Genomic DNA, 13,000 nt, shown 5'->3' on the forward strand with positions numbered 1-13,000 from the left:
CCATGGACGTTTGTCGTGAGGATCACATGAGCTGTCTCAATTAAGGGCTGAGAAAACTGTCCGTGGTAAATTCCCTCGTGCTCTGGGGACACAGAGGCTGTGGTGACGTGCCTCGATGTTCATTCATGTTCTGTTCCACTCACTGCCAAACTTGACCAGCTTATTGCATGTCCCGCCACAGGCCCGCCTCGCGCTTGCTCTAAGCAAAATAGACATAATGCCCAGGGCCAGGCTCAAGGAGCTCGTCCGCCAGCAGGGACTGGGCACGTTTACAGAGAATGACACATCATGGGGAGTGGCCTTGGGCACAGAAATGCCCAGGGCATGGGGGAGGCAGGCCTCCCTCCGCCTGGAGGCCTCTGGGAGAGGCGCTGGGGTGGGGGTGGGGGTGGGGGGACGGGGTTGGAGGAGATGGTGTTTGGGCATAAGCCGAAGGTCAGGTCGGGTGAACATGCCCCAAATGGAGAATGTTACTGAGGCGCTGGGACTGCACTTCATAGGCGGCCAGAAAGTTACTGGAAGGTTTTAGGCCGCGGGCGGGATACGTGAGAGGATGCAGAGGCCAAGTCACGGGTAAGAGCACTTTCTCATTAAACACACACCTGGTACTTCCCACAGGGGTGCAGAAAGGCAGCCACCACCGGGGCCCCCAGCTGAGGGCGTGGAGAGTGCACTGTGGCTACAAGCTGGGAGGAGCGCACGGAGGCCAACACAAACTGCCCTGGCCCCTAGGGAGAGGCCCCCTCAGCCCCGCCTCCTCACCTGGCAGGGACCCACCTGCACTGCAAATTACGTCATTTGAAAACCTCCCACTGGCCATCACCCTCTGCCTCTCGGTGATGGTGATGGTGACGGTGACGGTGAGTACCTGGGGGTCTGGGGTCGAGTCCGGATCACTTCCTCAGGCTCAGCCTTCGGCCCTGACTGCCCACCAGGGAGCAGCCGCCTAACACTCCGCCTAGACAGAATGAACGGACACCTTGTTCCTCACTCACTTCTGAGACAGGCACAGCACAGCAGCCAGGTCCAGAGGTGCAGCGGTTCACGGACAGGACTTTAGGCACCATGAAGTCAGAGAAGGTCAGAGAAGGCGCCGCGTCCTCCGCTCACTTCCCACCGAGGGTGCCATCACGCGTCCGGAAAGGCCTGTGCTGATGCCAGGGCGAGCGAGGAAGAAGGCCCAGAGGAGCCAGCACCCCAGTCCCCAGGGCACCCCGGTTCCCAGGGCACTTGCCCGTCTCCTCTGCAAGAAATGGCCGATCTGCCTCCTCCGCCTCCAGCCACTGCTCCTAGCACTGCCCACTGCCTCCTGTGCTCTGGGACCACTGCCCAGGCCGCTGCCCAGGCCGCCACGAGCTCAGTCCCTCAGCACAAAGGGCCCTTGTCCCCATTGCCCTTGTCCCCATTGCATTGGACAGCTCCAGAGTGCCCGGCCTCCCTGCTCCTACCTGACCCCTGGGTGAGGCCCCCCCACCTCCTACCTGATCCCTGGGGTGAGGCCCCCCCACCTCCTCCCTGACCCCTGGGGTGAGGTCCCCCCACCTCTTACCTGACCCCTGGGTGAGGCCCCCCCACCTCCTACCTGACCCCTGGGGTGAGGCCCCCCACCCTCCTATCTGACCCCTGGGGTGAGGCCCCCCCACCTCCTACCTGAACCCTGGGGTGAGGCCCCCCCACCTCCTACCTGACCCCTGGGGTGAGGCCCCCCACTCTCTTATCTGACCCCTGGGGTGAGGCCCCCCCACCTCCTACCTGAACCCTGGGGTGAGGCCCCCCACCTCCTACCTGACCCCTGGGGTGAGGCCCCCACTTCCTACCTGACCCCTGGGGTGAGGCCCCCACTCTCCTATCTGACCCCTGGGGTGAGGCCCCCACCCTCCTACCTGACCCGTGGGAGGCGACTCCTGGGTGCCTCTGTGAGCCACTGTGGGGGCGCTCATAACCAACCAAGGGCACAAAGCCCCAGCAGCAATAACCAACCAAGGGCACAAAGCCCCAGCAGCAACTCGCAATTCCTCCTCCTTGGCTGCTGACCTCTGGACATTGCAGTCACGCCAATCCAGCGTGCAGGCCTCCTGAGTCTGCTGCCCCGGCAGGCAGCTCCTGAGCCCCTCTGAACTGCTGCAAGGTGCGACCCCAGCTGCCAGCATCCAGTCCCCACAGTAGTGCCACTCCAGCACGTGGGCCCCCTGAGCCCACCACCCCAGAAGACAGCTCCTGGGTGTCTCTGTAAGCCACCCCTGGGCGCATGTATCCAACCAAGGGAGCAAAGCTCCCAAAGCAGAAACTGGAACTTCTCCCTCCCCAGGCTGGCGTCTGGATACCATGACTGCACACCATGACCGCGCCACTCCAGCATGCAGGCCCCACGAGCACACAGCCCCAGCAGAGGGCTCCTGGACCCCTCTTGAGCTACTACTGGGCGTGTGCCTCTCCAACCAAGGGTGCACGACTCCCTCAGTGGAAACCATGACATCCCCCTCCCAGCTGCCTACCTCTGGACACCTTGGTGAGTTACTGAGGAGTTTGCCTCCCTGGACGAGGTCATATTGTTTCAGCCAGAGACTCTAAGATTCCCACATCCCCAGCTGCTGGCTCCTGAACCCCCTCGTGATTCAGAGAGGGAAATCACTTTGGCCAGAGTCCCACTGCCTCAACCACAGACTACGGGACAGCTGCCCCCAACCCTCACAGTCTCCAAGACCCTCATAGTGAGTTGCAGAGTGACACTACCCCAGCAAGAGTCACACCACACCGGCCAAAGTCACAGTATCTGAGCCTCAGGCCCCAAGACCCCTTCCTCCCAGATCATGGACTCTGGGAACCCACAGGGAGCACATATCAGTGAGACCTCAGGCAACCCTTTCCACAAGAGCCAGAACCATGATCACATCCCAACTGCTTGCACAATGGAGCTGAGGGTGAGTCACATTGCCAATCCGTGACAACACTTCATCCACGAATAAGAAACTAACATTCAAGACCCAACTATATCAAGAGAACCCAAATAGCTCTGGTAGGGGGCTCCGCTAGATCACCAAGCCCAGGAGATCTGAGAGACTGCACCAGTGGGTTCCAAAAATCACCAACTACATAGCACCACCCCCAAAAGAACCTGGGTAGCAAAGCAGTTGGATCTAAGACACAGAAACAAATAAAACATTACAGCAAAAAAAATGGGGAGACAAAAAACAATCTCCAAAGGAAAGAAAAAGAGAAATCATCAGAAAGAGAATTAAATGAAATTGAAGCAAGTAACTTGTCAGAGAAAGAATTCAGAGTAATTGTTATAAGGATGCTCAAACCGCTGGATGACAAATACACACAACTCAATGAGAATTACAAGGAGCTGAATGAGAATGTCACCAATATTAAAAGGAATCAAGAGGAAATGAACAGTGACATAGCTGCAATAAAGAGCACAATGGAAGGTTTAAACAGTACATGAGAAGAGGCTGAGGACCACATCAGTGAATTAGAAGGCAAGGTAAGAAAAAACACACAAACACAGAAGCAAGTAGAAAGAAAACTTAAAAAGCAGGAGGACAGCCTAAGGAAGATTTGGGACAACACAAAAAGAAACAACATCCGCATAACAAGGGTACCAGAATGAGAGGAAGCGGAGCAAGGAATAGAAAACCTGTTTGAAAAAATAATGACAGAAAACTTCCCTGATGTTGGGAAGAAAAAACACACACAAATCCAAGAAGCACATACAATACCAAACAAGATGAACCCAAAAAGACTGACACCAAGACACATCATAATTAAATTGACAAACATCAACGACAAAGTAAGAACCTTAAAGGCTGCAAGAGAGAGACAGAAAGTTACCTACAACGGATCTCCCATCAGACTATCAACTGATTTCTCAACAAAAACACATCAGGCCAGATGCAAATAAAATGTAATATACAAAGTGATGCAAAGCAAGGGACTGAATCCAAGAATACTATACCCAGCAAGGCTACCATTCAAAATTGAAGGTGAAATCAGGAGCTTCACAGACAAAAAAAGGCTAAGGGAGTTTGTCACTACCAAGCTAGCAATACAAGAAATGCTAAAGGGACTGCTGTAAAAAGGAGAAATAGAAAGGGAAGAAGGAATACAAGCATAAAGAATAAAAATGGTGACAAACAAGTACTTATCCATAATGACATGAAAGATAAATGGATTAAACTCTCCAATAAAAAGACATAGGGTAGCTGAATGGATAAGATAACATGACCATATATTTGCTGTCTACAAGAGACCCACCTCAGAATAAAGGATTCACACTGACAGTGAAGGGGTGGGGAAAAATCTTTCAGGCAAATGGAAATGAGAAAAAAGCTTGGGAAGTAATACTTATATCTGGCAAAAGACTGCAAAGTGAAGGCCATAACTAGAGATAAGGAAGGCCACTTCACAACACTAAAAGAGCAATTCAACAAGAGGACCTAACTCTGGTAAATATATAAGCACCCAATACAGGAGCACCCAAATACATAAAAAAACTTCTGGAAGATATCAAGAGAGAGATTGACAGTAAGAGAATCACAGTAGGGGACTTTAATACCCTATTGACACCACTGGATAAATCCTCTAAACAAAAAATCAGCAAAGAAACAGCAATCCTAAATGACTCACTAGATCAAATGGACTTAAGTAACATCTTCAGAACATTTCACCCCAAAGCTACACAATATACATTCTTCTCAAGTGTACATGGGACATTTTCAAAAACAGACCACATATTAGGCCACAGGCAAAGTCTCTTCAAATTCGAGAAGAAAAATATACCAAGCATTTTCTCAGACCACAATGGCATAAAGTTAGAACTCAACTACAATGAAAAAAAATCAAACACTTGGAGGCTAAATAGCATGTTATTAAACAATGATTGGGTTACCAAAGAGATCAAAGAAGAAATAAAAAGCATCCTGGAAACAAATGACAATGAAAACACAACAATCCAAAATCTATGGGACACGGTGAAAGCAGTCCTGCGAGGGAAGTTCATGGCTCTACAGGCCTTCCTCAAAAAACAAGAAAAAATGGTAATAAATGATCTAACCTTGCAACTGAAAGAATTAGAGAGAGAGCAACAAGAAAAGCCCAGAGTAACCAGAAGGAAGGAAATAATAAACATCAAAGTAGAAATAAATGACATAGAGACCAAAAGAAAAATAATAATAATAATACAAAATATTAGTGAAACCAAGAGTTGGTTCTTTGAAAGGATAAACAAGCTTGATGAACCTCTAGCCAGGCTCACCAAGAAACAAAGAGAGAGGACCCAAATAAACAAAATCAGAAATGAAAGAGGGGAAGTAACAACCGACCCCACAGACATAAAAGGATTGTAAAAAAAAAATACTACAAACAACTCTATTCCAACAAACTGGACAACCTTGATGAAATGGACATATTCCTAGAAAAATACAAGCTTCCAAAACTCAATCAAGAAGATTCAAAAAACCTGAATAGGCCGATAACTACTGATTAAATTGAAACAGTAATCAAAAAGCTTCCAGCAAACAAAAGCCCAGGACCAGACGGCTTCACAGGGGAGTTTTACCGAACATTCAAAGAAATAAAACCAATCCTTCTCAGACTATTCCAAAAAATTCAAGAGGAAGGCACACTTCCAAGCTCTTTCTATGAAGCCAGCATCACCCTAATCCCAAAACCAGATAAAGACACTACAAAGAAAGATAATTAAGGCCAATATCCCTGATGAACAAAGATGCTAAAATCTTCAACAAAATTCTCGCAAACCGGATCCAGCATTACATTAGAAAAATTATACACCATGACCAAGTGTGATTTATTCCAGGGATGCAAAGCTGGTACAACATCCACAAGTCAATAAACATGATATATCACATAAACAAATTGAGAGACAAAAACCACATAATCATATCAATTGATGCAGAAAAGGCATTTGACAAAATCTAACATCGTTTTCTGATAAAAACTCTCAGCAAACTGGGAATAGAGGGATCATACCTCCACATAATAAAAGCCTTGTATTACAAAACTACAGCCAACATCATACTCAATGGGCAAAAACTAACACCATTTCCCCTAAGAACAGGAACAAGATAAGGATGCCCACTTTTACCACTCCTGTTCGACATAGTACTGGAAGTGCTAGCGATAGCGATCAGACAAGAAGAAGAAATAAAAGGCATTCAAATTGGAAAAGAAGAAGTAAAATTGTTATTATTTGCAGGTGACATGATATTGTACATCAAAAACCCTAGAGACTTCATCAAAAAACTACTACACTTAATAAATGAATTTGGCAATGTAGCAGGATACAAAATTAACACTCAGAAATCTATGGCCTTTTTATACACCAATAATGAACTCACAGAAAGAGAAACTAAAAAAAAAAAATCCCATTTACAACTGTAATAAAAAAATTACGATACCTAGGAATAAATTTAACCGAGGAGGTAAAAGATCTGTACTCGGAAAACTACAGGACACTGAAAAAAGACATACAGGAAGAATATATCATGTTCATGGATTGGTAGAATCAACATCATTATTAAGATGTCCATACTACCTAAAGCAATTTATAGATTTAATGCAATCCCCCATTACAATACCAATGGCATATTTCAAAGATCTAGAACAAACTCTCCAAAAATTCATCTGGAGTTCAAAAAAAAAAAAATACAAACAACAACAACAAAAAAAACCCTGAATAGCTACAACAATCCTGAGAAAGAAGAACGACGTTGGGACGTTGGAGGGATCACAATACCAGATATCAAGCTATATTACAAAGCCACTGTTCTCAAAACTGCCTGGAACTGGCAGAAGAGCAGACATATAGACCAACGGAACAGAACAGAGAACCCAGAAATCATGATATATCACATAAACAATCAACCCAGCCATTATGCTCAATTAATATTTGACAAAGGAGGCAAGAGCATACAATGGAGTCAAGACAGTCTCTTCAATAAATGGTGCTGGAAAATTGGACAGATACATGCAAGAAAATGAAACTAGACCACCAACTTACACCATACACAACAATATACTCAAAATGGATAAAGGACTTAAACATAAGACAGGAAACCATAAAAAGCTTAGAAGAAACCATAGGCAGCAAAATATCAGACGTATGTCATAGCAATGTCTTTAGCAATACAGCTTCTAGGGCAATGGAAACTAAGGAGAAAATAAACAAATGGAACTACATCAAAATAAAAAGCTTCTGCACAGCAAAAGAAACCATCAACAAAACAACAAGAAAGCCCACTGCATGGGAGAACATATTTGCCAATGTTCTCTCTAATAAGGGTTTAATCTCCAAAATTCACAGGGAACTCATACAACTCAACAAAAGGAAGATAATCCAATCAAAAATGGGCAAAGGACCTAAATAGACACTTTTCAAAAGAGGACATACAGCAGGCAAAGAAACATGAAAACATGCTCAAAGTCACTAGTCACCCAAGAAATGGAAATCAACACAACAATGAGGTACCATCTCACACCTGTCAGAATGGCTGCCATCAACAAATCAACAAATGACAAATGCTGGCGAGGATGTGGTGAAAAAGGAACCCTCTTGTACTGCTGGTGGGAATGCAGACTGGTGCAATCACTATGGAGAACAGTATCGTGTTTCCTCAAAAAACTAAAAATGGAACTTCCATTTGACCCAGTAATACCACTTCTAGGAATATATCCCAAGAAAACAGAAACACCAATTAGAAAGGATATATGCACCCCTATGTTCATAGCAGCACAATTTACAATAGCTAAGATTTGGAAACAGCCTAAGTGCCCATCAGCAGATGAGTGGATTAAAAAACTGTGATACATACACAATGGAATACTATGCTGTTGTAAAAAAGAAGGAATTCTTACCATTTGCAACAGCATGGATGGACCTGGAGAGCATTATGCTAAGTGAAATAAGCCAGTCAGAGAAAGATAAATATCACATGATCTCACTCATTTGTGGAATATAATGAACAACATGAACTGATGAACAAAAATAGAACCAGAGATATAAAAACATTGAACAGACTGTACAATGAGGGAAGACAGGAGTTGAGGGGGTAAGAGATCAACCAAAGGACCTGTATGCATGCATATGAGCATAACCAATGGACACAGACAATAGGGGGCGGTGAGGGCTTGTGCTGGGGGTGGGGGTGGCCAGAGAGAGGTCAATGGGGGGAAAAGGAGACTCACGTAATACTTTAAACAATAGAGAATTTAAATTTTTAAAAAAGCCAAAGAACCGCACGATTAAAGAAAACACTTGAGAACCCTGTAGTTACCCCAAGGAGGCATTACAGGTGGCCAGGCACCAGGGCCTCTCTCTTCCTGAGCTGCTGATCTTCCCTGAATAATTTCAGGGGGCGGGGGGACATCCTTTTTACATTTTATGTAATCTGGCTATATCATGAAGTGGGAAGAAAAATCTTCAGGAGATAAAACACGAAGCAGCAAAGCAACAGCTCTGAAAGGGAGGCTCTGACCGCACAGCTGAGGGCTGCTCTTCATTTCCCAGGAAGAGTCCTTTGGCGGGAACGTCTGAGAGGCACTGCCCTTGTCCTCCCACAGTCCTCTCTCTCCTCCGGACAAGAGGAACGGAAGCGCCGGGTCCCACAGACTCCCTCCCATGGGGCCAGCCAGGCAGAGCGCCTCCCCTCACCACTATGGAGGCTCCAGGATGAAGGAGAACATGGCAGTGACCCCAGAGGAGTCTCCAGCTGTGACATGTCTGTTCCCACTAGCACATATGAGTGACATACACTCCTCCACACACAGACACCCTAATCAACAGCTGTGCGGCCAACACAGCTCTCACAAATGTTCCCCCGAGAGCTATGAGTGAGCAAACCTACCCACCACTGGGCTTATTATCAAGGTAAAATATGCATATAGTAAACACACAACACAGAAACACGCACATCTCCAAAACCCGGAAATCCCGAGAAACACCGAAAGCTTGCAGTCCTTCCATCAGCAGGTGGGGCCAAAGCCCAGCTCTCAGTAGATTTATGCGATTTATTTACCCGGACAAATGAGGCCAAGGACACTCTTTAATCATCACAGGACCCCTTGCTCAAGGATGTGAAGATAAAGCAGAGAAGGGGTTGCTAGGAGATGTAAGTGTGCAGCTATGAAGAGGCCCGCCCACCACACTGGCGCTTCACAGGGGTTGGCTGCAGACAGGAGTGGGCTCGCCACAGCCTCCTGGCCCTGGGCGGGAGTTCAACAGCTCCCCATGGCCCTGGGCGGGAGTTCAACAGCTCCCCATGTTGCCCCTTCAAACCTCCTAGGGCTGCTAGACAACAGGAACCGGACCCGAGACGAGATGGTCCTGGTCTCGTGTCTCCCGCCCTTTGCAGATGCTCTGCCTGCCCTCCAGCTTCTCCCAGCCTCCAGCGCAACTCCAGGCCCGCGCCGGAAAAGGCGGGGACAGTCCTGCTGTGGACTTGTCACAGAGCTCACCGTGCGCCATCCCCGAGCACGGCCTCCATCAGGCGGGGCAGGGGTCTACACGTAGAGTCTCAGAGGACCAGGCTTTCTCCAAAACAATGTCATTGCTTTCATTTCTGTGGGTTTGTTATCGAGGTAAAATATGCATATAGTAAACACACAACACATCTTAAGTGTGCAATGCCACTAACTGGGACAACTGCATACACCAGCAATATCCTTTCGGGATATAAACCACGTCCACCCGTAAAGTCCCCTGTGTCCCTCGGTGTCGCCCCTGCACACGGCCGCAGCGTTCTAGTTTGTATCGGCATTTTCCAGCTCCTTGGACAGCTCGCATGGGTGCGCCTGGGGCTCGCACCCAGTGCCCTGCTTCCCGGGCAGGTGCTCTCTGCTGCGCTCCCTCCCGGGTCCCAGCCCAGCAGTGGTTCTGGGGGCAGTGTGCCCCGGGGGGAGCGCGTGGAGCTGGCCGGAAGCGCCCCGGGTTCGGGTGCTTACAATAATGCCGCAGCGCCGGGAGCCGGGGGTGCCAGATTTCCAGAACAAGGGAAGGCAGTTCTGCCCAAGAAAGACTTGCCGCGCACCCTGCGTGGCTGCCAGGCACCACACAGCCATTCGTGCCGACGGAAAGTGTCACTTTTCATTTCTGAGCCCAGCACCTGACGCCTTCCCTCACTAACGTAAAACATACATGCATTGTTGGCATGCGTGTCATACATACTCAGTTCCCCAGCAGTGCAGCCACTGTGACCACTGAGAGGCTGGCCTTTGACTACCAGTGAGACCTTGACCGAGAGTCGCCCATCGCTCCGTGGCCCTGGGTCTCAGGACTGGTCTGCTCAGGTGCAGTGGCGGCTGCTCTGGGCCAGCCCGGTCAGTCCACAGAGGCACTGGCTGGTCTCATGGGGTTCCAGCTGGCTCTGCCTAAACATCCACACACCAAAATATACAATTTTAATACAGGTTACCTTTACATCTCGCTCCTATATTGATTATTTGGAAGCTATGCTGTAGGTAAGTTTTATTATACTACTTCAGGAGTTTTAAAAGGGTGTTTTAAAACACTGGCATTAAAGGGGTATTGGGCTGCGAACGAGGTAATGGCACTCATCTGGGTCTCAGCAGGCAGCCCGGCGGCACTGCAGGGCTCCGTGAGTCCCAGTCTGGAAAGCCAGGTGTGCGGAGCCCAGGTGCCACGACCCCACCCGCTGAACCCAGCGCCTGATCCAGCTCAGATGCGTCACCAAACTCCACTTCACTGGGAGTCACCACAAGCGACAGCCTCAAACTCGATCGTCAGCAGGGCCCTCGGGAATGTCCTGCTCCTCTCTGCGCTAAGAATGCTCTCACTTCCCAGCACTTCTCTTCCCGCTGGAAAACACGGACAACCATGGCCGCCAGGCGCCTTCTCCACTGCTTGCACACGGGCATCAGTGCTACCAGCCCGGGCATCATGCTAGACTCACCTGGGGGCTAGAGTCACGGCCATGCCCCTGAGCATGCAGAGCTGTTTCTCCAGGTCCAGTCCTGGTAAATCTGAGTGCCAAGGTGCAGGCACCAGGCTCACCTCCACATATGCAGCCCCATGTGGCAACTTTATAAATGTACAGTACAGTGAGGTTCACATTTCACAGTAGCTCTCCCTTACCCACGGGGGTACCTTCCAAGACCCCAGTGGATGCCTGAAGCCTGGGACAGCAGCAAACCCTCTATTGATTAAGTGTTTTTCTATATATACGCACCTTCTCCCTTGAGGGGAGCACTGTAGGGCTCCCCTTTGGCATATCCGATTGCCAGCACCACACTCTTGTACTTCGGGGCGTCATTAAAGTAAATAGGGTGACCTGAGCCCATGCACTGCGACACTGCAAAGTGACGGACGGACAGGAGTGTCCACAGCGTGGAGACGCTGGGCTAAAACGTGATTCACGTCCCGGCAGGACGAGTGGGATGGTGCGTGATTTCATCACGCTTCTCAGAGCAGCGTACAATTCACAACTTATTTCTGGAACTTTTCATTTAATATTTCCAGACTGCGGTTGATCGTGGGTAACTGAAACCGTGGAGGTAAGGCCGTGGGTGGGGGACGACTGATTCATTTCTACACTCGGCTCCACATTGTCTCTGCTCTAGTTTCTATTGTATCCTATTTTTAACTTACCGCATCTTATATGTCCTTTCCAGAACAGGTAGGAACAAAAAAACTGCCTCCATTATTCTGCCACATGCATGAAAAGAAGAGATGGTGTAGAATCCGAAGGTGTGAGGCAACCAGGGGTGGGAGGAACTCCAGGCCCCTTCGACACATGGTGGGATCTCTGGTGCCAGGGCCCTCTGTGTTCCCAGGTGCCTCGGCCAGGAAGCTGCAGCCACACTTCTGGGCCCTGAGAGCCAGCAGTGCAGACCCAGCCAGGCCACATAAGCCTCGAAAGAGGAAGACGAACCGACGCCCGAGGACAGCAGCCGATGGAATGAGGGCTGGCCCTGCCAGTGAGTCCCGTCCTTGAAAGTGGCACGTCCGTCATGTAGCGAGCATCCTTATCATAATCTCTGCATCTCCCTACCCCCAAGGCTGTGTAGTTTCACTGCAATTGTCCAGCTTCCCACTTTGAGAACAGACATGCCCCTGAGGACATTCTCTCCACAGCACCTCCACCTGCCCCCAGGTGTGCACCCACCTCCCCCTGCTGCATCCCATCTGCCTGGTCCAAGCCTCAAAGTCTAGCTCAACTCCCTGCCATCTTTAGGGAACCCAGGCGCTGTGTCCCTGCCCACTGCCCTCCCGTCTCTCCACTGCAGGAGCGGAGCAGCGTCCGGCTGTGAGCAGCCAGCGGGCCCCATCCTGCCCACAGGGGCACATTTCATAGCACTCTTCTCCGTGTCTGTAGCTAGGCCCCCCAGTCCTCCTCGAGCTGGAGGCGCACAGGGGCCATCAGAGGGCACGGTTTCCATCCACCTGAGCCGCCTGCTCTCCTCAGCACTTCAAACAGCACCTGGCACATGGCAGATAGTCCCACTTGTTAGGTAAATACGTGAATATATGTACCATCAGAAATGTTTCACCAAGAGGAAAGGACTGACTCAAAAGATGCTACTTGCTCAAAGCCATAAAGAAGGCCTAGTGCACAGCATGCCACACCAGGCTCAGCAGGGCCTGTTAGAAATGGGGGGTTTGGTCATGGGAGAATCCAGGTCAATTACCCTTTCTGAGGCCACAGGGAGGCCCCCCAAGAGCGGAGGACAGGGGCTGCTCCACAGGGGCAGCGTGTCAGCTAGCCAATGAGAGGACATAAGCCAGGGGTCCGCACCTCCTCCCACCAGATCCTCATCCCAAAGCCCCCCTTTGTGTAGCACACACCATAATATAGGCCATGCATATAGAATATTAAGTGAAATCATCAATAGGATATTAAATAAATAAGAAATTAAAGGAGTCAAGGAAGGAAAAAATCCCCACAGCTGCATCGTAACGTAGAGAGGAAAAAGGGTGCCCAAGCTCCCAGCAGCCTGCCTCTCCGAGTTCTCACAGGCAAGGAGC

At 49.3% G+C, this 13,000-nt stretch overlaps 1 protein-coding gene across 2 annotated transcripts in view; it reads right to left on the bottom strand.

Moving 5' to 3' along the window:
- The window catches only part of LOC102437031 (interleukin-1 receptor type 1), a 51,792-nt gene that overhangs the window by 37,140 nt on the left and 1,652 nt on the right, over positions 1-13,000 (bottom strand). The window contains exon 1 of one of the 2 annotated variants that reach the window (XM_023743995.1): positions 10,184-10,204. The exons of the other annotated variant lie outside the window; for it this stretch is intronic. The gene's annotated coding sequence lies outside the window, so the exon portion shown is untranslated. Of the gene's footprint in view, positions 1-10,183; positions 10,205-13,000 lie in introns of those variants that run through there. 2 annotated transcript variants of the gene reach the window in all.

This window comes from Myotis lucifugus, unplaced genomic scaffold (assembly GCF_000147115.1).
Source record: "Myotis lucifugus unplaced genomic scaffold, Myoluc2.0 scaffold_422, whole genome shotgun sequence".
NCBI classification, from domain to species: domain Eukaryota; kingdom Metazoa; phylum Chordata; class Mammalia; order Chiroptera; family Vespertilionidae; genus Myotis; species Myotis lucifugus.